Consider the following 26,115-nt stretch of genomic DNA (forward strand, 5'->3'; position numbering starts at 1 on the left):
GGGGTGGCTCTGAGGTTAAGACCACTGGCTGCTCTTGCAGAGGACCTGGCTTTGGTCCTCAGCACCCTCATGGTGGCTCACAGACATCTGTAACTCCAGCTCCAGGGGACCTGACACTCTCTTCTGACCTTCACAAGCAACTGCAATCATGTACACATAATACATTTAAAAATAAAAGTTGCTGAGCTCGATGGCTGTCTCAGGGGTTTATTGCTGTGAAGAGACACAATGACCACAAAGACTTTTTTCTTTAATTTTTTTTAAAAAAGTATGTTTTCTCATCTTACATACCAATTCCAGTTCCCACTCCCTCCCCTCCTCCTGCTCCCTCCACCTTCCCCTGTACCCCACCCCATCCACTCCTCAGAAAGTGTAAGGCTTCTCATAGGAAGTCACCAAAGTCTAGCACATTGCTTTGAGGCAGGACCAAGACCCTCCCCACTATATCTAGGTTGAGCAAGGTATCCATCAAAGAGAATGGGATCCCAAAAGACAGTTCAAGCACTAGGGATAAATCCTGGTCTCGCTGTTGGTGGCCCTGCAGTCTGCCCCAGCCGTACACCTCACCCACATGCAGAGGCCTAGTTTGGATCTATGCTGGTTACCCTGCTGTCAGACCAGAGGCAGTGAGCTCCCATTAGCTCAAGTAGCTGTTTAATTGGGCATCCCAATCATGGTCTTGACCCCTTTGCTCCTATTATTTCTCCTTCCTCTCTTTGACTGGACTCTATGAGCTCAGCCCAGTGCTCCGCTGTAGATCTCTGAATCTGTTTCCATCAGTTGCTGGATGAAAGTCCATCTGACTATAGGGCAAGGCAATTTCAGGTATCTCCACAGTTGCTTAGGGTCTTAACTGGGTTTATTCTCGTGGATTCCTGGGAATTTCTCTAGTGCCAGGTTTCTTGCTAGCCCCATAGTGGCTCCCTCAACCAAGATATCTCTTTCCTTGCTTTCCCTCTCTGTCCTTTTCTTCATGGTGGCCACTGGGAGGGTGAGGTACAAGGACCCGATTGGAGGACAACCTAGGCTACTTACTGAGTCCAGTTGGCACCTATATATGTTCCAAGATAGGGTTTCTGTGCTCTGGTTGTCCTGGAACTCATTCTGTAGAACAGGCTAGCCTTGTACTTGGAGATCTGCCTCCTAAGTGGTGGGATTAAAGGTGTGCACCACCTGGCATAACTGGATATCAACATGTAGAAGAATGAAAATAAACCCATATCTATCCCCGTGCACAAAATGCAAATTCAAATGGGTCAAAGATCACAACATAAGTTCAGTTACACTGAACCTGATAGATGAGAAAGTCGGAAGAGGCCTTGAACACACAGGAGACCACTTTCTAAATACAACACCAGTAGGACAGACACTGAGAGCAGCAATTGAATGGGACCTCCTGAAACTGAGAAACTTCTGTAAGGCAAAGGACATGGCCAATAAGACAAAGCAGCAGCCAACAGAACAAGAAGATCTTCACCAGCTACATCTGACAGTGTTGAGCTACAAAATATATAACGAACTCAAACCAGGGGAGGTGGTGCACGCCTATAATTCCAGCACTCGGGAGGCAGAGGCGGGTGGATGTCAGTGAGTCCGAGGCTAGCCTGGTCTACAGAGTGAGTTCCAGGACAGCCAGAACTGTTACACAAAGAAATCCTGTCTTCAAAACAAAAGAAAAAAACAACCCAAACAAACAAACAAACAAAAAACCCAAATAGTCCAATTAAAAAATGGGACACAGATCTGAACAGAAAATTCTCAAAAGAAGAATCTCAAATGGCCAAAAGACATTTAAGACAATGCTCAACATCCTCAGTCATCCAGGAAATGCAAATCAAAATGACTCTCAGGTACACCTTACACTTTCAGAATGGCTAAGATAAAAAACGTGGATGACAGCTTATGCTGGAGAGGATGTGGAGCAAGGGGAAGTCTCATCCATTGCTGGTGGGAGTGCAAGCTTGTACAGCCACTTTGGAAATCAGTGTGGTGGTTTCAGATAATTGGGAATCAATCTACCTCAAGACACAAGTATCCCACTCTTGGGCACATATCCAAAGAATGCTCAATCATACCACAAAGACATTTTCTCAACTATGTTCATAGCAGTCTTATTTGTAATAGCCAGAACGTGGAAACAACCTAGATGCCCCTCAACTGAAGAATGGATAAAGAAAATGTGGTCCATTTACACAGTAGAGTACTACTTAGCTGTAAAAAACAATGACATCTTGAAATTTGCAGGCAAATGGATGGAACTAGAAAAAAAACTATCCTGAGTGAGGCAACCCAGACCCAGAAAAACAAGCGTGGCATGTACTCACTCAGAAATGGATGTTAGTCATACAGCAAAGGATAACCAGGTTACAATTCACAACCCCAGAGAAGCTAGGTAAAAAGGGGGACCCTTCTGGTTGATGGTGGCCATTCCTTTTAATCTGAGCACTCGGGAGGCAGAGACAGGCAAATCTCTGTGAGTTTGAGGCCAGCCTGGTCTATAGAGGGAGTTCCAGGACAGGCTCCAAAGCTACAGAGAAACCTTGTCTAAGGAAAAACAAAAGACCCTAAGAGAGACACACACGGAGGGCCCCAGGAAAGGAAAACAGTTAAGATCTCATGGGTCAACTGGGAAGGGGAATCAAAGGGAGGGGACGTGTGATGGAACATGAGGGCAAGTTCGGGAGTGATGGAATGGGAGAGCAATGAAAGAGATACCTTGATAGAGGGAGCCATTAAGGGTTAGGGAGAAAACAAGTGTAAATCCCGAACTCTGGCTCCATCTTTGGAGGCCCCGCCCCTGTGCCCCTTGCACCTTGACACCTCCCCAAGGAGGGTCAAGGTACCCGCCAAACCTTGACCCCTCATCTGAGGAGGTCAGGACCACTCCCCCAGTCTATTTAAACTGCTCCTCGCAAAGGCAACTTGTGGTCTTCCCTCTTTTCCTGCGGTGGTCTTCTCGGTTCCCCTTGGGGCCTCCCAAGAATGCAGGAGTTCTTTTTGTTATTTTCTTTAAATTTTTTTTATTTTTTATTTTTTTATTAATTTTTTTATTTTGTTTTTTATTCTTTTTTAATTAATATTTCCACCTGCTCCCCATTTCCCATTTCCCTCCCCTCCTCCCAAATATTGCCCCCTCCCCCCACTCTCCTCCCCCTATCCCCACTCCTCTTCTCCACCCCCCACACCATTCCCCCTCCCTTTCGATACTGAAGAGCAGTCCAAATTCCCTGCATAGCGGGAAGACCAAGGTCTTGTATCTAAGTCTAGGAAGGTGAGCATCTAAACAGGCTAAGCTCCCACAAAGCCAGTTCATGTATTAGGATCGAAACCTAGTGCCATTGTCCTTGGCTTCTCATCAGCCTTCTTTGTCTGCCATGATCACAGAGTCCAGTTTCAACCCATGCTTATTCAGTCCCAGACCAGCTGGCCTTGGTGGGCTCCCAATAAATAAGTTGCCCAAGGTACCAGCTGGGGACATCTCCCTGGACACCTGCGAACCCCTCTAGAGACAAGTCTCTTGCCAACCCTAAGATGGCTCCCTTAGTTAGGATATATACTTCGCTGCTCCCGTATCCTCCCTTCCTATATCCGAACCATCCCAATCCCCCGAGCTCCTCCCATCCTCCCCTTCTCATGTTTCTCATCCCATTTCCCCTTTGCTCCTTGCCACCTCACCCGCAAGTTCCCAGTTTTTGCCCGGCAATCTTGTCTATTTCCCCTCTCCAGGCGGATGAGTATACGATTTTCTTTGGGTTCACTTTCTTATTTAGCTTCTCTAGGATCACAAATTATATGTTCACTGTCCTTTATTTATGGCTAGAAACCGATTATGAGTGAGTACATCCCATGTTCCTCTTTTTGGGTCTGGGATACCTCACTCAGGATAGTGTTTTCTATTTCCATCCATTTGCACGCAAAATTCGAGAAGTCATTGTTTTTTACCGCTGAGTAGTACTCTAATATGTATATATTCCACACTTTCTTCACCCATTCCTCCATTGAAGGGCATCTAGGTTGTTTCCAGGTTCTGGCTATTACAAACAATGCTGCTATGAACATAGTTGAACAGATACTTTTGTCATTTGATGGGGCATCTCTTGGGTATATTCCCAATAGTGGTATTACTGGATCTTGGGGTAGGTTGATCCCAAATTTCCTGAGAAATCGCCACACTGATTTCCAAAGTGGTTGCACAAGTTTGCATTCCCACCAGCAATGAATGAGTGTGCCCCTTTCTCCACAACCTCTCCAGCAAAGGCTATCATTGGTGTTTTTGATTTTAGCCATTCTGACAGGTGTAAGATGGTATCTCAAAGTTGTTTTTAAAAAAAGAAAAAGAAAAAGAAAAAGAAAAGAAAAATAACAGTAATTTACAGACACTCTTCATTAATATCTCTTAATATCAGTGGACTCAATTCACCCGTACAAAGACCTAAGCTAAGAAAATGTATATGAAAGCAAGATCCATACATCTGTATACAAGAAACACACTTCGACATCAAAGACAGACATTACCTCAGTGTAAAGGTTTGGGAAAAGATTTTCCAATCAAGTGCACCTAAGAAACAAGCTGGTATACCTCCACCAATATCTAACAAAATAGATTTCAAACTAATACCAATCAGAAGAGATGGAGGAGGACATTTTATTCTCATAACAGGACCAATTCATCAAGGTGAAATCTCAGTCCTGAATACCTATGCCCCAAATACAAGAGAACCCATATTTGTAAAAGAAACATGACTAAATCTTTTAGAATTTGACCCTGGGTTGTCTCAAGATTGCAGATACAGCGAGGACAACATTCAGCCCATCCTTTAACCAGATTGGGTTCTATAGCTATGTTCAAGACAATAATAATGACTTATAAATTGAATACAAGCATTTATTGAAAGAAACACAAAAGTGACATACAAGAACATGCCACAAAACAAAAAAAAAAAAGCAAAACTTGAGCTAAAATACCTCTTTTTTTTTTCTTCCTGAGACTCTCTCACAGTTTCCCAAGGCATGAATCAGTATGAACCATTTTGACTGTATTTTGACACTTTGAATATTAAGTATGTCCACTGTTGCTTCTGGGAGTTTAGTATGGCCTGGCCACAGATAACACAAGGAAAATATGTGTTGGCTATTATCCACTACCAGCCCAGCTGTCAGAATAGAAAACAGAGTATACAAATATTCATTGGATTGACAATTTTGTGTGATTAACATTCCTAGTTTCCCCAGTTCTATCTGTGAACATGTGAACCTTTTGACTCCCTACAAATTATAATATTTGTACCTTTACTTTCGTACCTCCAACTCTCCTATATACCACACATCCCAGTTCTCCTTCAACTGTGTCCTTTTTTCATGCATTGTTATTTTTTTAATATTTTAAATATTTATATGATTTATTATAATTTTTTAATTATTTATTTTTATTCTTTTTTAATTAAAATTTCTACCTGCTCCCCATTTCCCATTTCCCCCTTCCCCCTTCCCCCACTCCCCTCCCCCTATCCCCACTCCTCTTCTCCTCCTCCCACTCCATTCCCCCTCCCTCTCGATACTGAAGAGCAGTCCAAATTCCGTGCCCTGAGGGAAGACCAAGGTCCTCCCTCTTCTATCTAGGTCCAGGAAGGTGAGCTTCCAAACAGGCTAAGCTCCCACAAAGCCAGTTCATGTATTCGGATCAAAACCTAGTGCCATTGTCCTTGGCTTCTCATCAGCCTTCATTGTCTGCCATGTTCACAGAGTCCAGTTTCAACCCATGCTTATTCAGTCCCAGTCTAGCTGGCCTTGGTGGGCTCCCAATAGAGCAGTTCCACTGTCACAGTGGGTGGGTGACCCCTCGTGGTCCCGACTTCCTTGCTCATGTTCTCCCTCCTTCTGCTCCTCATTTGGACCTTAAGAGCTCAGACCGTTGCTCCAAATTGAGTCTCTGTCTCTATCTCGATCTATCGCCAGATGAAGGTTCTAAGGTGATATGCAAGATATTCATCAGTATAGGATAAGGTCATTTCACGTTCCCTCTCCTCAGTTACCCAAGGTACCAGCTGGGGACATCTCCCTGGACACCTGCGAGCCCCTCTAGAGTCAAGTCTCTTGCCAATCCTAAGATGGCTCCCTTAGTTAGGATATATATTTCGCTGTTCCTGTATCCACCCTTCCTATATTCCAACCATCCCAATCCCCCAAGCTACTCCCATCCTCCCCTTCTCACGTTTCTACCCCATTTCCCCTTAGCCCCATGCCACCTCACCCTCAAGTTCCCAGTTTTTGCCCGGCAATCTTGTTTACTTCCCCTATCCAGGCAGATGACTATACGATTTTCTTTGGGTTCACTTCCTTATTTAGCTTCTCTAGGATAACAAATTATATGTTCACTGTCCTTTATTTATGGCTAGAAAACAATTATGAGTGAGTACATCCCATGTTCTTCTTTTTGGGTCTGGATTACCTCACTCAGGATAGTGTTTTCTATTTCCATCCATTTGCACGCAAAATTCGAGAAGTCATTGTTTTTTACCGCTGAGTAGTACTCTAATATGTATATATTCCACACTTTCTTCATCCATTCCTCCATTGAAGGGCATCTAGGTTGTTTCCAGGTTCTGGCTATTACAAACAATGCTGCTATGAACATTGTTGAAAAAATACTTTTGTCATATAATAGGGTATCTCTTGGGTATATTCCCAAGAGTGGTATTACTGGATCTTTGGGTAGGTTGATCCCAAATTTCCTGAGAAATCGCCACACTGAATTCCAAAGTGGTTGCACAAGTTTGCATTCCCACCAGCAATGGATGAGTGTGCTCCTTACTCCACAACCTCTCCAGCAAATGCTATCATTGGTGTTTTAGATTTTAGCCATTCTGACAGATGTAAGATGGTATCTCAAAGTTGTTTTAATTTGAAATTCCCTTATCACTAAGGAGGTTGAGCATGACCTTAAGTGTCTTTTGGCCATTTGAATTTCTTCTGTTGAGAATTCTCTGTTCAGTTCAGTGTCCCATTTTTAATTGGGTTAATTAGCATTTTAAAGTCTAGTTTCTTGAGTTCTTTATATATTTGGAAGATCAGAACTTTGTTTGTTGCAGAGTTGGTGAAGATCTTCTCCCAGTCGGTGGGTTGCCTTTTTGTCTTAGTGACAGTGTCCTTTGCTTTACAGAAGCTTCTCAGTTTCAGGAGGTCCCACTTATTCAATGTTGTCCTTAATGTCTGTGCTGATGGGGATGTACGTAGGAAGTGATCTCCTGTACCCATATGTTGTAGAGTACTTCCCACTTTTTCTTCTATCAGGTTCAGTGTGTTCAGACTGATATTGAGGTCTTTAATCCATTTGGACTTGTGTTTTGTGCATGGTGATAGATATGGATCTATTTTCATTCTTCTACAGGTTGACAATCAGTTCTGCCAGCACCATTTGTTGGAGATGCCTTCTTTCTTCCATTGAATACTTTTAGCACCTTTATCAAAAATCAGGTGTTCATAGGTTTGTGGGTTAAAATCGGGTCTTCTACTCGATTCCATTGATCGACTTCTCTGTTTTTATGCCAATACCAAGCTGTTATCAATACTGAAGCTCTGTAATAGAGTTTGAAGTCAGGGATGGTAATGCCTCCCGAAGTTCCTTTATTGTATAAGATTGTTTTGGATATCCTGAGTTTTTTGTTTTTCCATATAAAGTTGATTAATGTCCTCTCAAGATCTCTGAAGAATTTTGATGGGATTTTAATGGGGATTGCATTGTATCTATAAATTGCCCTTGGGAGAATTGCCATTTTTACTATGTTGATCATTCCAATCCAAGAGCAAGGGAGATCCTTTCATTTTCTGGTATCCTCTTCAGTTTCTTTCTTCAATGTCTTAAGGGTCTTGTCAAACAGATTTTTCACATCCTTGGTCAGAGTAACCCCAAGATATTTTATGCTATTTGTGGCTATTGTGAAAGGTAATGATTCTCTGATTTCCCTCTCTGCTTCCTTATCCTTTGTGTATAGGAGGGCAACTGATTTTTTGGAATTGATCTTGTATTCTGCCATGCTACTAAAGGTGTTTATCAGCTGTAGGAGTTCTTTTCTGGAGTTTTTGGGTCGCTTATGTACACTATCATCATATGCAAATAATGAAAGTTTAACTTCTTCCTTTCCAATTTGAATTCCTTTGATCCCCTTATATTGTCTCATTACTATCGCTAGAACTTCAAGCACTATATTGAAGAAGTATGGAGAGAGTGGACAGCCGTGTCGTGTTCCTGATTTTAGTGGGATGGCTTTGAGTTTCACTCCATTTAATTTGATGTTTGCTGTCGGTTTGCTATAAATAGCTTTTATTATGATTAGATATGACCCTTGTATCCCTAATCTCTCTAAGACCTTTATCATAAAGGGATGTTGAATTTTGTCAAATGCTTTTTCAGCGTCTAATGAAACGATCATATGGTTTTTTTCTTTCAGTTTATTCATATGATGGATTATATTGATAGATTTACGTATGTTGAACCAGCTCTGCATTCCTGGGTGAAGCCTACTTGATCATAAAGGATAATTTTTCTAATGTGTTCTTGGATTTGGTTTGCCAGTATTTTATTGAGGATTTTCACATCGATGTTCATAAGTGAGATTGGCCTGTAGTTCTCTTTCTTGGTTGGGTCTTTGTGTGGTTTTGGTATCAGAGTAACTGCAGCTTCATAAAAAGAATTTGGCAATGATTTCTCTGTTTCAACATTGTGAAATACATTAAGGAGTAGAGGTATTAGGTCTTCTTGGAAGTTGTGATAGAATTCTGCATTGAAGCCGTCTGGACCTGGGCTTTTTTTGGTAGGGAGGTTTTTTATAACAACTTCTAATTCTTCGCAACTAACAGGTCTATTTAAATTGTTCACCTCGTCCTGGTTTAACTTTGGTATGTGGTACTTATCTAAAAAAGTGTCCATTTCTTTTACATTTTCCAATTTTGTGGCATACAGGCTTTTGTAGTAAGATCTAATGATTTTCTTAATTTCCTCTCTGTCTGTAGTTATGTCTCCCTTTTCGTTTCTGATCTTGTTAATTTGCGTATTCTCTCTCCACCCTTTGATTAGTTTAGATAGAGGTTTATCAATCTTATTGATTTTCTACAAGAACCAGCTTTTTGTTTCATTGATTCTTTGGATTGTTTTCTGTGTTTCTATTTAGTTGATTTCAGCCCTCAGTTTAATTATTTCCAGTCTTCTATTCCTCCTAGATGAGTCTGCTTCTTTTTTTCTAGAGCTTTCAGGTGGGCTATTAAGTCTCCAATGTGTGCTTTTTCCGTTTTCTTTAAGTGGGCACTTAGGGCTATGAACTTTCCTCTTAGGATTGCTTTCATAGTGTCCCATAGGTTTGAGTATGTTGAGTCTTCGTTTTCATTGAATTCAACAAAGACTGAGTGGGTAGCCTTAGTGTAGGAACAGGAAGCTGTTCCTCAGCAAAGGACCTTGCAGACAAGGCAGGCTTGGGGGGGGTGGTCATGTGTAGGAAAGAAAGCCCTGCAGCAGGAGCTGGGGGATTGGGGTTTGTGCTCTCTTCTGGAACAGTCCGCCCCTGGATAGCACACACTCACCCGTCCAGATGGAACTGCTCAGCACCTAAACAGGGACACCTGGTAGCCCAATGAGCCAGGGACAAAAGGAAGAATGTGGCAGGCAGGGCGGGGTCCAGAAGGGCACAGAAGACCCTGCAGCCCGAGTTGAAGGTGCCCTTGCTCCCTTGCGAGGGAACTTGAGGCCTGCCTGGTAGGCAGGCACTCACCGCTCTGCGTGGGTAGCCTTAGTATAGGAGCTGGAAAATTGTTCTTGAGCAGAGGACTTAGCAGTCAGCAGGGCAAGCTTGGGCGGGGGAGCTGGTGGGCTGGATCATGTGTAAGAAAAGGGGCCCTGCAGCACGAGCTGGGGGAGGGGGTTTGTGCTCTCTTCCAGGACAGTCTGCCCCTGGATAGCACACACTCACCCATCCAGATGGAACTCCTCAGCCAAGGGGGAAGTATTTAAACTTAAAATTTTTAGTCAACTCATCATCCAGGGAAGTCCGGGAAGGAATTCTGAGCAGAAACCTGGAAGCCAAAATTAATACAGGGGTCATAGAGAAGTGTTTCTTACTAGCTTGTTTGATTATTATTTGCTCAGCCTGTTTCCTTAGATAGAGCACCACCAATCAAGGGGTGACACCACCCACAATGCCCTAGATCCTCCTACCTTAATTACTAAACAAGAAAATGAGCAACAGGGTTTTTTGTTTTGTTTTGTTTTGTGTTTTGCTTTTTGCAGGCTAACATGGTGGGTATATTTTTCTCAGTTGAGGTTCCTTCTTCATAACTGTAGCTTGTATCAAGTTGACATAAAACTAGCCACCATAGTTTTTCACTCAAGAAACCCAGGGCACCAGGAGCTTATCTAGTATCAATTAATTAATGAGTCAAAATTTCCCAATGCTTAATAGCTTATTTAAAAGAAAGTTTGCATTAAAATATTACTACCAACTTAGACTCTATCAAAGAGTGATCTGATGATGTCTTATTTCTGCTCTAGAGGCATAGAGAGAGGTATATTCCTTAAATCTATCTCAACATGACAGATACTTTGGTGTATGGAATGGTCATAACCTATATATCTCTTCCCCAATGTATATGCCTGTTTTCAGGTATGACATCAAATGAATTAAGTATTATTTTTAGGATCTTCTAAAAGTTATCACAAAGAAGGATTATATGTGTTGGTGTCTATGTTCTTCATGAGACCTTTGCTTATTAGCATTGATTTATGACTGATGTCAATAAGACGGTGCCCTCTCCATTTTTGAATGCAGGTTTCTGTGATGACGTCTCTCTACACTTGTCTTACTATCTGTTTTATATAAGTTCTTAAGATGTATTACTCAAGATCACTCAATGAAATGGTTGCAGGCAAATGATTTGGAACAAAGTAGGCTCAAGCAACTATAGTGCATGTGCTTTGCTTTATGTTTTTGAATGAAGTTCCAATGAACTTTGTGAATTTTTAAGAAGTTTATATGTGAGACCACAGAACCTTTTTATAAAATTAAAGAATATGGATAAAACTGTCAAAATAACTACTCTTGTTTCTCCTCAACAGAATCCACATATTAAAATTCATTCCTAGGACAATGGTTGCCATGTCATATATTCACCTTTATTCGAAGCTTTATGTTCTGATTATACAGAGACTACTAATCATGTCAATAAGGGAGATGATTCCATGAGAATTAGTTATCTAATCTTGAGACTTGCTCAGAGTAAGAAATCTATTCTCACTTTCTTCACAATCTAAGTCCAGCATGTGACCTGACAGCCTGGAGACATCTCATATTAAAGACTTACCTGTGAAGAAGCAGTGACTACAATACAGTATCCCAGAAGATTTTGTTCTTGGTCACTCTTGTGTCAGATGATAATTGCCCTTTTAGGAATATAGGGATCCCCAGATCCCAGTTTGGGCTGGCATCATTTCCTGCTGCAGTGATACACTTCAACATCCCCTAGCTCTGGCCAAAGCACTCACATCTGATATTTGGGCTTGGATTCAAAGATTCATTTTCAGAGTCTTGTGTTTATGAAAAGCAACATCTTTTCAGCCTATGAATGTAATTGGAAGGATGAGGGGACAAAACTTTCAGAGGTGAGGAAATAATAACCACCTGTTCTTCATCTCCTCGTCTCACCATTATACAAACTGTAGCTAAGAAAGTAATGTTTTCATCAACTGCCAAGTCAGTCTTCTTTAAGTGGCTCGGCTAATTATTTATATGTATTTTGGAATTCTGAGCAGTTTAAAAATTTTTTAATAACATAGTAAATTAAATTTCACTATAAACTTAGACTTAAATAATTTATATTTTACAGTTACCTTAAGTTTGTAGAATATATGTTCAGAAATAGAAAAAGCAAAGATAGCATAACAAAGAAAGATAATTTCTCCATTTGACAGAATTTCCTTATGACTTAGATTCTTTAAAATATGAACTCCTTCATAACATGGCAATAGTGTTGGACATACATGTGCTGCTGAGGAGACAGTTTATGCCTCTCTGTTTTTTGTGTATACATGGCAACTATTTGTGTTTCCTTGATTATGAATCACTGTATTTTCTGAAAAATTATAGAGAACTAAAAGCATTGCTTTTATATTAAATACTTACATTTAAAACAGAAGTAAATTAAGATGTTCATGTCTTTTATTTCCTCAACAAGACTGAGTTACATCAATCCATTAAGAAATCATGGCTATATCAGTAAAGAAGCTTGAAAATACAATATATAGCAGCTACCTTTACAAAAACACTAACATTTCTGGAAAAACTTATTTTATAGCATTATAATGTTAAAATATGGTTTCAAAATTATTGTTTCACACAATTCCTAAGGACAGTCAAGTACCTTGAATGATCAATGTGAAGTGCATACAGTTAGGGAAAAATACTTAGCTTTTTCATTAAATATGAATAATAACAGATAAATGAATATAAACATCGATGTTAAATTTGAATTAGATAATTTAAGAAACATACTATTTCATCACACCCTTTATCTGATTAATTTTTAAACAACATTTCTTAGTTAAGAGAGGAAAAATGGGAGAGTAGCAATTTTATAAGATGGTTAAGACAGCAACTTACTAAAAGTGTGTTAACATCTATTCTATTGTTTAAATATATTTGTTTGTTTTAGATATTTAAAAGAAGCATTTCTGCACATTTAGCATTTCCTTCCCCCTGCTCTTTGAAATAGACACATGTGTAAATTTGCATGGTTATAAACAAAGCCCCTCAGGATTTCAAAAAGGATGCCCAGGAAATTGACCCTTACAGGTAGGTAGAAGTTGATAAGCATGACCAAAGTAATCTTAGGAGACACTGAATGAATAAAGGAATTAAAACTTGATTAAGTGAGAAGTAACATTGTTATATTAGGTATCATTCTGAAAAGAGAAAGGAGGGTGAAATTGTGCAGAACTTGATTAAATGATAGTATGGGAAACTGGCATTTTTATAAATACTAATTTTACTTTAAGTAATATCCTATTTTACATTATTTTTATGAAATATGATAATGAAGCATTACAGTCAAAAGATAAGTGCTCCCCTATAAGGCTTCCTATCTAATATATTCATATAAAGTCTTTGATAAAACTAAATGAAATGGGAAAATAAGGGGTTTCTCTTAATATACAATATACACGTGTATGAAAATGACATTATGTAGCACAGTACTGTGTACAATGTATGTACACAAAGAAATGTTTTGGAAATCTAAATAAAGCAATAAATCAATTGAGCTTATATTCTCTATTGTTTTATACTATGAAGTTACAATAACAAGGAAAATAGGTTATAAAACACAAGTTCAAAGGTGGCTAATTAAGTCTTACTTACCGTAACATAAAAATAAAACTCACAAGTGTAAAATTATTTTTCAAGGCTCTAAAAGTATTCAAAACTAACAAGAGCATTCTATATTGACTGCTAAACTACTCAAGACTGCCTGCTTTCATATTATAAGAAAAATACTGGCAGACAACTAACCCATGCATTATGTCTAACAAACCATTAAATCACTATGGTTGTATAATTTTTTTCTCAGCATTTTACAAATACCCATTTCAGGAAGAGATGTGCAGTATCATTTCCTTTTACTTTTTCTTTCCAAATGCTTCTTTGTTACTTTTCCTACTGTCACAGTGGGATACCTACCAAAAACCTGTTTATATATTTGACAGCTCTCTTTCTACCTTTCATGGGTAATTTTATAAGTGCTTTTGAAGAAAAGAGGGTAAATTTCTTAAAAGAATAAATGAGACAATTTGGAAAAACTGAGCAATCGATTGTTGAGTAATTTTCACAAGGTCTGTTTTTTTAGCTCTGAACTTTTTAAAGCATTTTCCTTTTATTTTTGAGATTGATAATTATGTCATTTCTCCCTTCGTTTTTCTTCCTCCAAACCCTCTCCTTGCTCTCTTTCAAACTTATGGCCTTTTCCAATAATTTTTACATGCACACATGCATTTAGGAATATCTATATATGCATATGTCCCGCTCAAACTGTAAGATGTTACTTGTATGTGTTTTCAGGACTGACCACTTGGGATTGGTTAATGAATTGGTGCACTTTTCCCTGGGTAAGACTCTTTCTTCTACTCTTATCCCTTACTTGTTTGTAGTTCTTTGTGTAGCTCTGTGCCTTTAACAGTTCTCATTCTCAGTAAACTCTTTATTCTTTGACTTTCCATTGAAACATGAATCTCAATCTCTCTCTCTCTCTCTCTCTCTCTCTCTCTCTCTCTCTTTCTCTCCCTCATTTTCCTACCTGTCTCCTATATAGAACATATCCTATCTTCCGTCTTTAGGATCCATGTTCTTCTAGCGGATTTCTGATCCCTTTCCATTTCCGTTTTATCGAACCTGCGCTTCTGTGTTTGCCGCCCTCCTTTGTATAGGTAGAGTGATGACAGTTAACGAGAGCTCAGGTGGCAATTTCATCCTGGTGGGCTTCTCTGATCAGCCACAACTTGAAAAGTTCCTCTTTGTGGTGGTGCTAATCTCTTACCTCCTGACACTGGTAGGCAACACAGCCATCATCCTTGTCTCCTGTTTGGATTCCGTGCTCCAAACACCCATGTACTACTTTCTTACCAACCTCTCTTTTGTTGATATCTGCTTTTCCACCAGCATTGTTCCTCAGCTGCTGTGGAACCTCCATGGTCCAGCCAAGACAATTACTCCCACAGGTTGTGCTATTCAACTCTATGTGTCTCTGGCTCCGGGGTCCACTGAGTGTGTCCTCCTCGCAGTTATGGCATTTGATCGCTATGCTGCTGTTTGCCGGCCACTCCATTATGCCACAGTTATGCACCCACGGCTCTGCCAGGCTCTTGCAGGAATAGCATGGCTGAGTGGAGTGGGCAACACGCTGATTCAGGGCACCATCACCCTCCACCTGCCTCGCTGTGGGAACCACAGGATTTATCACTTCATCTGTGAAGTTCCTGCCATGATCAAGCTGGCCTGTGTAGCAACGAAGTGCAGCTATTCATGGCTTCCTTGGTGCTACTCCTCCTTCCCCTGGCACTCATCTTGGTATCATATGGGTACATTGCCCAAGTACTGATGAGGTTAAAGTCAGCTCTAACCTGGGGTAAAGCTCTTGGAACCTGTGGATCGCACCTGCTGGTAGTAGTGCTATTTTATGGCACAATCACTGCTGTCTATATCCAGCCTAATAGTTCGTATGCACATAGTCAGGGGAAATTCATCACCCTTTTGTACACTGTGGTTATTTCTACTCTAAACCCCCTCATTTACACTTTAAGAAACAAAGATGTGAAGGGAGCTTTGAAAAGGCTAGTGAGAAAAGATAACAGCCCCAGAGAGAAAATTCTTGCGAAGTAGAGATATGGATCTGTTTTCAGTGATATGGAGGTGCTTATCCAGAGGCAATACCCAGGATCACCCTGACACAGATTATCCATAACCAAACTCACAGGCCTCTCTGGAGAGCTACCAGCAATAAAACCGCTCCCCTAATTATTGTACCCAGAGATGTCCTATGCTGATAATCACATTATCTAATAAACTGAAAACAGTTGCTGTTGTCAAGACTCCTGCAATCAATTTTCTCTTTTTATAGTCACTTTTTAAATTAAGAATTCTGGCTCTATATTATTAAAGATTTCTATTGGTTGATCTCTTTTGTCTAAAGTGTGTTTAATGCTAGCTAAAAGTCTTTGAGGCATTCTTTAGTAGTGTGTTCATGCAAACCCTGTGAGACATAGTTTCTATATCCTTGGACCAAGGTCTCCTGGTAATGCCCTAGTCTAAGCCATACACCCGTGTTTTTGTTTTCCCTCAATGGTCTGCTCCAGTGGGTCTCCTAGTGGAGGTTTTTTCATCCTGTGTTTTTGCTAAATGAGATTTTCACAAAAAAATTAATTTTACATATCAAGTTATGTACATTAGATGATAATTTCTGAACTGTGATTACTGTATTCAGAATATTAGGTGATTTTATTAAATAACATGATCTTAGAAATCCAGTCCCTTCCAGGCAAAACAAGACAAGAAATTTGTAGAACTAAAAAATGATTATGAATTCCTCGGTTCTCAGATTCAGCCTTCTCTAGTTAGTTTGTAAAATTCTTTAAATGTTTAAATAATGTAAAATGCATGTTCTTTTGGTTTTCTTTAACTAGTCTAAGCAGAGGTAAAAGAACTTATAAAATTTCAAATTGGACAAAATAAGAAGAAAATGTATTTCTTAAAGCCATTAAATCTAAATTTAAAAGTCACCCCAATTATCTTTAATTTGTCTTATTAACTCTCAAATATCAAATTAAACAACCCATTAACAACATTAAAAATTAAGCTTGATTACTGAAATTGATTGAAGTAATTTTTTTGTGGAACTGTCCTGTTTAAAGTTAGATTGTTAACTTGTGGGTATTTTTATTACATTTACAATAGAGTTTACCCACTGTTCACTGCTTCTGTCTGATTCCAAGAAGCCAGACATTGCTACACAGCCAACATTATTAAGTAAAATCAAAGGGAAGGTAATGGACCAAGATCTCAATAGATAAACAGTTTTCAAATAAAATTACAACACCTTGATTTCTGATTTAAAATTACTATAAAGATGTAGGAATCGAGCCAGTGTGAAGTATTCAGCATTCAGAAAGCATGATAGATCAGCAGACCAAAATGGAGGGCTCAGTCACAAATACTTGACATTTTCAGTGGCTTTGCTTATGACTTTCTCTAGTTTTTGATAAAACAATTTAAAATATTTATCATACTTTATTAATGCATGTGTCTTTGTGCACAAAGCATACAGATACCAAAGAAGTAAGAGAACTATTGGATTCCCTAGAGCTGGAATTGTCTGTCAGAGTCCACAATATACAGTGAATGTACAGATGACAGACCAACAGGCAGATCCTCGGGAAGTGTATACGTCCATGTCCACATGGAGCAACCCGATTTTAGAAAAATCACTGTCATATATGTAAAAACCTTGTGAAGCCATGACTTTTCCCTTCAAAATGGAATTCCTTCCCAAAACACTTCAGCAGTGTGACTTCTGCACAGACAAGGGAGTAACCTTGCTCCATCCCCCACCCACCACACACAAACCAGGAGGCCTTAGGGTGATATCATTCATTCTTTGTTCTAATAGTCAAATTTACATAGAGACAATCTCACAAAATTGCCTGTTGACAGACTACATAAAAATTTCTGTAGAAAACAGGTACTTGGTGGGTGGAATTTGCTTCTTTTCTTTCTTTATATTTGCCATTGGGAGTCATTTTATTTCTATGTTCCTTTAGGTGTGATTCCATAATCCAATTTTAAAAAGTGGTTGGATACTCTCATAACATTTGCGCTGCTGTTGTGCGACTATAGTTTGCAGGTGGATGCTAGATCCTGTTGATGGGTGTAGATGGGTGGATGGTGATAGTGGATCACTCATTTACCATCAATTGTACTATTCTCTGCGAGAGTATGTTCACATAAGTAGTAATGTCAGTTCATAGACACTACAAATGATCCACAAAAAGAGTTATTTGGGAATAGCTTAAAGAGTAATAAAAAAGAGGGCGTAAGTGGGGTAAAAAGCAAGAAAACTCTTATGCAGCAAATACTGCATTTAAATCTACAGAAAATGTTCTCATTGCCACAGCTATAAATAGCCAACAAATCTATGAACAAAATATCTCACAAAGGAGTAGCAAAAAGTTACTTTGCAACCTGTTTTGTGAGATTATACTCTTTTTAGAGTCTGGTAGCAAGGTAAACTGTGCCTTTGTCAGCTAGAGACCTAGAAGTAGCTCTCTATTGAGGCCAGCGGCCTGATTTTTACTAATGAAGAGAACTGAGAAGACATCTGAAGCTTTGTAGGAGGAGCTGGTATGCTTTCTGCTCTTAAACTGACAAAGCTATAATCAATCAGCCTAGTCATAAACACCATGAGAGATCTGAGAAAAATAAATAACATTAAAAAACATATTAAAGGCTTATCCAATATAATCAAGTTGGCTTCATCCCAGTGATGCAAACATGATTCAGCATGCAGAAATCAGTTGACATAATCCACCACATAAACAGACTAAAAGACAAAAACCATGTAATCATCTCATTGGATGCTGAAAAGGCCTTTGACAAAATCCAACATCCTTTCTTGGTAAAAGTCCTGGAGAGCTTAGGGATACAAGGGATATGCTTCAATACAATAAAGACAATTTATAGTAAACTCATAGTCAACATCAACCTAAATGGAGAGAAACTCAAAACATTTCCTACGAAACAAGACAAGATTGTCTACTATTTCCATACCTATCCAATATAGGACTTAAATTCTTACCTAGAACAATAAAACAACTGAAGAAAATCAAAAGACTACAAATAGGAAAGACTGACAGACAGAAAGACTATGACAACATGCACAAGACCTTCAAAGGTTCAAACTAGAAAAAAATTCAGCACTGAGAAGAGGAGTATGGCAGGCTTCATGCTTAGGATTAGTTACTTAACACAAGACAAACTCCATGCTGTTGGTGTGTGTGTGTGTGTGTGTGTGTACTTTTTGTTTTGTTTTGTTTTTGTCTTACTGACTTTTTCTATTAGATTTTCATTCTTTTTGTTTTTTGTTGCTTCTCTTTTCTTTTTCTTTTTGAGAGGAAAAAAATCCATGAAGTTGGGTGGGTAGGGAGTTAGAGATGATAAAGGAGTTGGGGGAAGGCAAAGAATATGGTCAAAATATATTATATGAAAAATAATAACAATTTTCAGTTCATCATAAAATAAATGAAATCCTTTCTTCAAAAATTGGAAACAAGATAATGACTTAAGTTAATAAAAAACCACAATATTATTGAATAACAAATAGTGTAATGGTAATTCCCTAGCATGATAGATAATTTCTGTATACTATCAAAAACTGGAACCAAAAAATCTATTATGCTCTGTTCCTTACATGCAGAGAAATCACAATGGAAACAAATCTATTACACAATGCAATATGAGATAAAAAATACATTGTGAGGAAGACTGAGGAAAGTAACACAGTCAGAAGGATTTTATGGGGCCCTCTTCTCATTACTGTCCTCCACAGCAGTGCAGATCATTACCACAGCCACTCATTTATCAGGAAGGTAACTCAAAATACTGATTAAAGGAAGATTAGATATAAAACTTTATCTTTATCTTTATAACATGCAAAATATTGAAGGTAGGAAATTATATTTCATTTTGTTTGTGTATGGCACAAAATGACTAAATTTCATGTAGATGTGTTTTTACACTTTTAAAAAGTTGCTACCCCTATTCATTTTCCACACAACATTTCTAATAAAATTTAATATTTACTTAATCATTTTTTGTTTTGTTGAACTAATTGACTATTTCATATAAACAATAACAAGTAGTCACAATCAGGATAGTTTTGCTGATTAGAAGAATAATGGCTGTTAGCAAGTCTGCTCCGGAACCAAGGACTGGATTTCAATAGGACCTGTTTTCACCTAAGCTGAATTCTATCCTTGCTCTTGTTCTCTTCCAAGTATCTTCTTCACTGCTGCCTTGACATCCTTGTTCCTCAAGGTATAGATAAGAGGGTTAAGCATTGGGGTCATGAGTCCGTAGAAGAGTGCCAAAAGCTTGCCCTTCAGTTTTGCTGAGCTGCTGTTAGGTGCCATGTATGCATATCCACTGATGGCAGAGCCATAGAACATTACGACCACCAAAAGATGGGACCCACAAGTGTGAAAAGCCTTCTTCCGACCTTCAGAAGACTGTATCCTTATGACTGCTCTGACAATATTGACATAAGAGAAAAGAATTAACCCAAGTGGGATAACTTTTATGACAACCACAGCAGCATACATCTCTATCTCATTGACCCAGGTGTCAACGCATGATAACTGAAGCATGGCAGGTACCTCACAGAAGAAATTCTCTATCTGGTATTTCCCACAACGAGGCAACAAAGAAGTCAGGACTGTCTGCACCAAGGAGTTGCTGAAACCAGTTACCCAGGCTACTGCTGCCAACAGCTGAGAGTGCATGACAACTGTGTGACGCCGAGGCTGGCAGATGGCCACATAGCGATCACAAGCCATGATGGAGAGAAGGCCGAGGAAGATGAACAGTTGTGCTATGCATCCCTCATAGCTGATGCTTCTCTTATGGCTCTGTACATTTATCAGCATCTGGGGGACAGTAGAAGTAGTATAGCAGAGATCTAAACAGGAAAGGTTGGCCAGGAAGAAATACATGGGGGTATGGGGTTTAGGATCAAGGCGAGACAAAATGATAATAGCTGAATTACCAAAGAGGGTCAATATATAGAAGATGGAGACGACGACAAGGAGAGCCATCTCCAGTCGGGGCCATTCAGAAAAGCCTACCAGAACAAAGCCGCTGGTGTGATGAGGGGTGCTATTGAGCCTTCTCATTGCTGGAATTCCATACTGAAAAATATCAATAATAGAGCTTTGCCGTCCTGGTTATCCTTAATGTTTCATGTAGTAAAGAAACTGGATAGGGGATGCTGAAACAAAACCATGAATAACTTCATTTTATTTCTGCAATAAGAAAAATAGTATTAACAGCTGTGCATGTATAGTCTGTCATCCGTTCTTATACCCACATTTTTACAAGTAAAGAGTTTTAGAAAGTCAAATTAGAACCAGGCATGGTGACTCACACTGGTAACCCCAACACTTGAAAGGCTGAAGCAAGAGGATTTATGTGAAAGAAAGGCCAGCACGGATTGCAGAGTGAGGCTCTGTGTCTCTCCATTGCTCCCGCAAGCTACCTAAATACCTAACAAAAATAAAGAAATAAAAGGCAAATATAATAAAGATGTATTATATGATACTTGTTATCAGGTGTTGTATCTATTAACACAGAAGAAAGTGAAAACCTCACTGAAGCTTCATTAAGTTTGTAATTTACTCAAAATATTTTTGAACATAATTTTTCTCAATTGAACTTGCTTTCCTGTAGGTTCTTTTATTTATTTTTTAAAAGAGAACAAACTATCCTTTTTTTTTTCATTTCACGTACCAATACCCCCTTCCTCCCCTCCTCCCATTCCCTCCATCTTTCCCCCAACCCCATTCATGCCTCAGAGAGAGTAAGGCACATTCCTGCAGGTTCTTAATACTTTTGTATAATAGAAGTTTGAAATTGCTACCCATGAAAAGCAGTCAGTTGGTGGTGACAAATATACTTCTTTTTCTTTTCTTTTCTGTTTTTTTTTTTGTAGAATCTTCTCTCTGCTTAATATAATTAAGACAACAAGGATAAAACCTCTAAAACGCAGGATAATGTGCATGTAAAATTAATATACAAAGATGTTTAGCCACAGAATAATGAGGAGTTAACATCACTGAGACTGATGGTATAAAATGTGTCCTTTTTTGTTTATGTAAAGAAACATACACACAGCAGGGCAGTGGTGGCACATGCCTTTAATCCCAGCACTTCCCTTGGAAGGCAAAGGCAGGCAGATCTCCATGAGTTCAAGGCCATTCTGTTCTACAAGAGCGAATTCCAGAACAGGCTCCAAAGCTACCAAGAAACCTGTCTCAAAAACAAACAAACAAAAAACAAAAAAAGGAAAAAGAAACATACACACACACATACACCCACAGTCAAATAACACAAACTATAAAAGTCAGTTTCCAGAGATGATCTCATTTTTTTCCAATTTAGTCATACTTCCTACATGAGGAAAATTCTCACATGATTTCTTAAAATTTTGCATTATATTCATGTAATCTTCCTGAAGCTAGAATGATTGTTTATATATTCAGCTTTATGCAGCAGAATGGGAAAAGTTGTGAAGAATATTTTTAAAAATTATCTGGTACTTGTTTGTGTTGTGACAGCCACCAAAAATATGACTATGTACATATGCAAATTGATTGCATTGTATGTTTCATGCTCCTTTGTGTAAAATAAACACTTGGTTTAAATGAGAACAAATTACTCAAATTACACAGTTGAAGTACAAGGTTATATAAATGTAATATTGTTGTTAAGATACCAAACATTATCACGACTCTTGGTAAAAAGGTTTTGTAACCACTTTAGAGATAATGTTTAATGTAATTTAAGAATAGTTTTAATCCCAAAATAAAGATATGTATAATTCTATTCCTTCACTTACTATAGAATTTTTGACAGTTTTATATGAATTTGTTTTTATCACCATCTTATTTTTGACAAAGTCGTACATGCTGTCTATAAATAATTTGAGAAATTTGAGAAATATGACTAAATATAGTGACTTATTCATGTGATAATAAATCCTAATAATTATTGTTGAAAACACTTTACCTCAGCTCTGTTAGCATTTTTCAATAATAGAAGGTATCTTTTTACCTATAGTCACCCCTTTGTATGATAGATTTCTTGTTCTTATCTCTCTTGTTTCACTGAAATGTCTTATTCTTTGCTAATTATCTATGCAATTCCTTCTGTACCTCTCCAGCATCCCAGTAACTTTTGTTCAGCTCTGGTTCTGCCACATCTTACATGCTGTTTGTCCAGCCAACAAAAGTAGTTATCCCGGAATAACTCATTATATGAAGCAGACAAGATATAAAAGGTGAAATATTTTCTCACTTTTTTGAGATATATTTAATTGAAATCATGAAAAAAACACAAAAATAAAAATGTGTTCTTTGCCTATCATAGAATTAACAATTTTATTTTACAATTGTATTACTTTTTTCCATATTTCTTTTTTTTTATTAATTATTTATTTATTTATTTTTGGATTTTCGAGACAGGGTTTCTCCGTAGCTTTTTGGTTCCTGTCCTGGAACTAGCTCTTGTAGACCAGGCTGGCCTCGAACTCACAGAGATTCGCCTGCCTCTGCCTCCCGAGTGCTGGGATTAAAGGTGTGCGCCACCATCACCCGGCTTTCCATGTTTCATTTAGTGATTGTGCTTTGTTTTCTACTAACCAATTACAATAGATGTGGCTAAATATAGTTCCCCTCCAAAGAACATTGTAGTTCCTCTTACTGATATTTGTCATACTTGACATTATGGTTTCAATTATTTCCTGTCAGAGTCCTCAATGAAGACATCAGGAGCTGTTGTTTGGAACAGAGAAAACATCCATGCATTTCATCTCAGTCACTTTATAGCCCTCATAGTGGAATTACTGGCTAGGAAAGATATCATAGAAATTCAGTGATTGGATGTAAGAGAGTAGATATGGAACAAAAAAAATTTCATGACATGAAAAATTTCAGGTTGATTACTATCCCACAATGGCAAAGAATGTTTTGGTCACCAGTTTCCTTGTGGTTCATGAATTTCATAATGGATATAAGCAGAACTATTTGATAAATTGAGGAGATAAACATCCTAAGTATAATTTGAGTTACCAGATCATAGTAATAAACAGATTGTTCTTTTGCATGTACCAATAAGCATTCCTTTTGGATTTAACTGAGATAAACATGAGAATTAATATTTTACGAAAAGAAAGGTGTAAGACTTTTAGCCTTCATGGATGGTCTTTGGACAATAGAGAACATCTGGAAATGGTATTTAAAGTGTAACAAACCACGAAATTGGATTTCACTCATGGTGGCATTTCATCTTGAACAGCATGACTTCTACATTTTTAAAGTATATGATTCATTACTAATTTTAAGGAAAACACAGCTAAAAGAAATTTTTAAAATTTCTAAATTAAATGGTGTTTCCTGAGAAAATTTTCCAAATAGCCTTTATTATTCTGAGAAAGTTTATAAGACACAGTAGATATGTTTAGAGGTTTACTTAGAAAATAATATTTATAGCTATTTTAAACAAATAGTTGACAACAATTATTCAAAAAATGTTCTCATGCTTACATTCATAAAAAAATGTAGCCTTTCAGTTTTAAGCAGAAAAGGAGTTTATGTGTAGGGTGCATGATCAGATTGCCATGGGTAGAAGGCTCCTAATAACCTGTCTTTTCATTGTTTTTCTTTTTGCAAGCTAACTAGAGTGATAATAAACTCATTGAGCATTTGCAAGGTTCATTGTGAGTAAGCAGTGCAAATAAAAAATGTAGACTCCCTAACCCTCAGTGGCCATTCTTTGCAGATTATAGCTAATACATATAGAATTATGACTATGTGGTAAAGAGGAATCCAGATTCTTGATTATTTAAATCATTTCTCAAACCTATAAGTTGGTTTCTTATGAAATCTCCTTTGGTTTTGAGGACAATGTCAGTTCATGCTTTAGCATAACTACCTGGCACAGCTTCTCCTGCCATTCACTTGGCTATCCTGATGGATGAAACTAGTAATCCAATCTCAATATCACCCATGATGGTCAAGTTTAAGATGACTAGCCGGGTGGTGGTGGCGCACGCCTTTAATCCCAGCACTCGGGAGGCAGAGGCAGGCGGATCTCTGTGAGTTCAAGTCCAGCCTGGTCTACAAGAGCTAGTTCCAGGACAGGAACCAAAAGCTACATAGAAACCCTGTCTCGAAAATCAAAAAAAAAAAAAAAAAAAAAGATGACTTTGGTTTAATTTATTGTAAATTAATTTTTTATTGACTGTAGTAATTTTAATTCCCAATCCCTGTTGTGCCTCTCTCCTGCATTGCTTATAGCCTCTAACTGTGAAACAAATGTTTTTACTATCATTACAGTTCACAAAGCAATACTTTGAAAAATATAAGAAATAAAAGTAAAGTTACCGTTTTTAGAATACTGACTGCTCATCCTAATGGAAGATGTGTCTCGGGTTTCTGGGTACCTCACTTCTTAGGCTGGCTTCACCTTTCGCTTCTGTAGTTCCTTGCAGCTCTGAACCTTCGGTGTATCTAACCCTCACCACAAATCTGACTCTGCTTATTTTGTAAGTCACATTTGCCTATAATCTGCCTTTTAACCCTTGTAGACTAGTGACATTAGAACCAAATGTGCTAGAAATTCTGACCTTAGGGAGTCAGTCCCTCTGTTGCAATTAAGCAGAATTTAAGTAAATGAGAATTTTGGCCATGGGGAAAAATACAAGAAATAGCAGCATAAATTATTACAAAGCTATTAAATTCTATGTGATTCTTCTACTGGTCTTATCTCACTTTTTAAAAAATTATCTATTTCTTTTGTGTAATACACACTGAAGACACTTTATATTTAAAGTTACATTCAATTTTGAAGATGCCCGCTAGCTGCTGGACTGACCCTCAGTTCTCCTTGAGACTCTTTCCAGTAAGGATGCTCTGAGATACTAATGAACTGTGCCTTACAGTTGCCTGCTTTTGAAATTAGGTTAATAAGCAGCATGTAATTAATATTATTTGTGACTGGTTTCTGTTGTCTAACATTTATGCTTTTCACATATCATTCCACCTATGAAAAGAAGATGTACAACAGCAATTATACTTTTGGTTATATTTAGGGGCACATGATGTGGAAAGAACTTTCTCGTATATATCTTTCAATGAACAAATGAATAATTTTTATTTTTTGCTAAATCTAGGAATGTAATTTCTTTTTTCCATATTTACAAGTAATTTTTTCTTTTTTATTATTATTTCATTAAAAATTTCTACCTTCTCCCCTCCTCCCATTTCCCTCCCGCTCCCCCCATTCCTCTTCCCCTCCCTCTCCAGTCCAAAGAGCAGTCAGGGTTCCCTGCCCTGTGGGAAGTCCAAGGTCCTCCCCGCTCCATCCAGGACTAGGAAGGTGAGCATCCAAACAGACTAGGCGCCCACAAAGTCATTACATGCAGTAGGATCAAAACCCAGTGCCATTGTCCTTGGCTTCTCAGTCAGTCCTCCTTGTCAGCCACCTCAGGGAGTCTGGTTTGATCACATGCTCCATCATCCAACTGGCCTTGGTGAGTTCCCAATAGATCAGCCCCACCATCTCAGTGGGTGGGTGCATCCCTCGTGGTCCTGACTTCCTTCCTCATGTTCTCCCTCCTTCTGCTCCTCATTTGGACCTTGGGGGCTCAGTCCATTGCTCCAGTGTGGGTCTCTGTCTCTATCTGCAACCATCGCCAGACGAAGGTTCTATGGTGATATGCAAGATATTCATCAGTATGGCTATAGGACAGGGTCATTTCAGG

General features: G+C 38.5%; 2 pseudogenes; one reads left to right on the forward strand and one right to left on the reverse strand.

Annotated features, from left to right (window-relative positions):
- The window catches only part of LOC130862662 (non-receptor tyrosine-protein kinase TNK1-like), a 618,047-nt pseudogene that overhangs the window by 239,307 nt on the left and 352,625 nt on the right, over positions 1-26,115 (reverse strand).
- Positions 14,467-15,410, forward strand: LOC130862669 (olfactory receptor 2G3-like; annotated as a pseudogene).

The sequence above is a fragment of the Chionomys nivalis genome, chromosome 20 (assembly GCF_950005125.1).
Source record: "Chionomys nivalis chromosome 20, mChiNiv1.1, whole genome shotgun sequence".
Taxonomy (NCBI): domain Eukaryota; kingdom Metazoa; phylum Chordata; class Mammalia; order Rodentia; family Cricetidae; genus Chionomys; species Chionomys nivalis.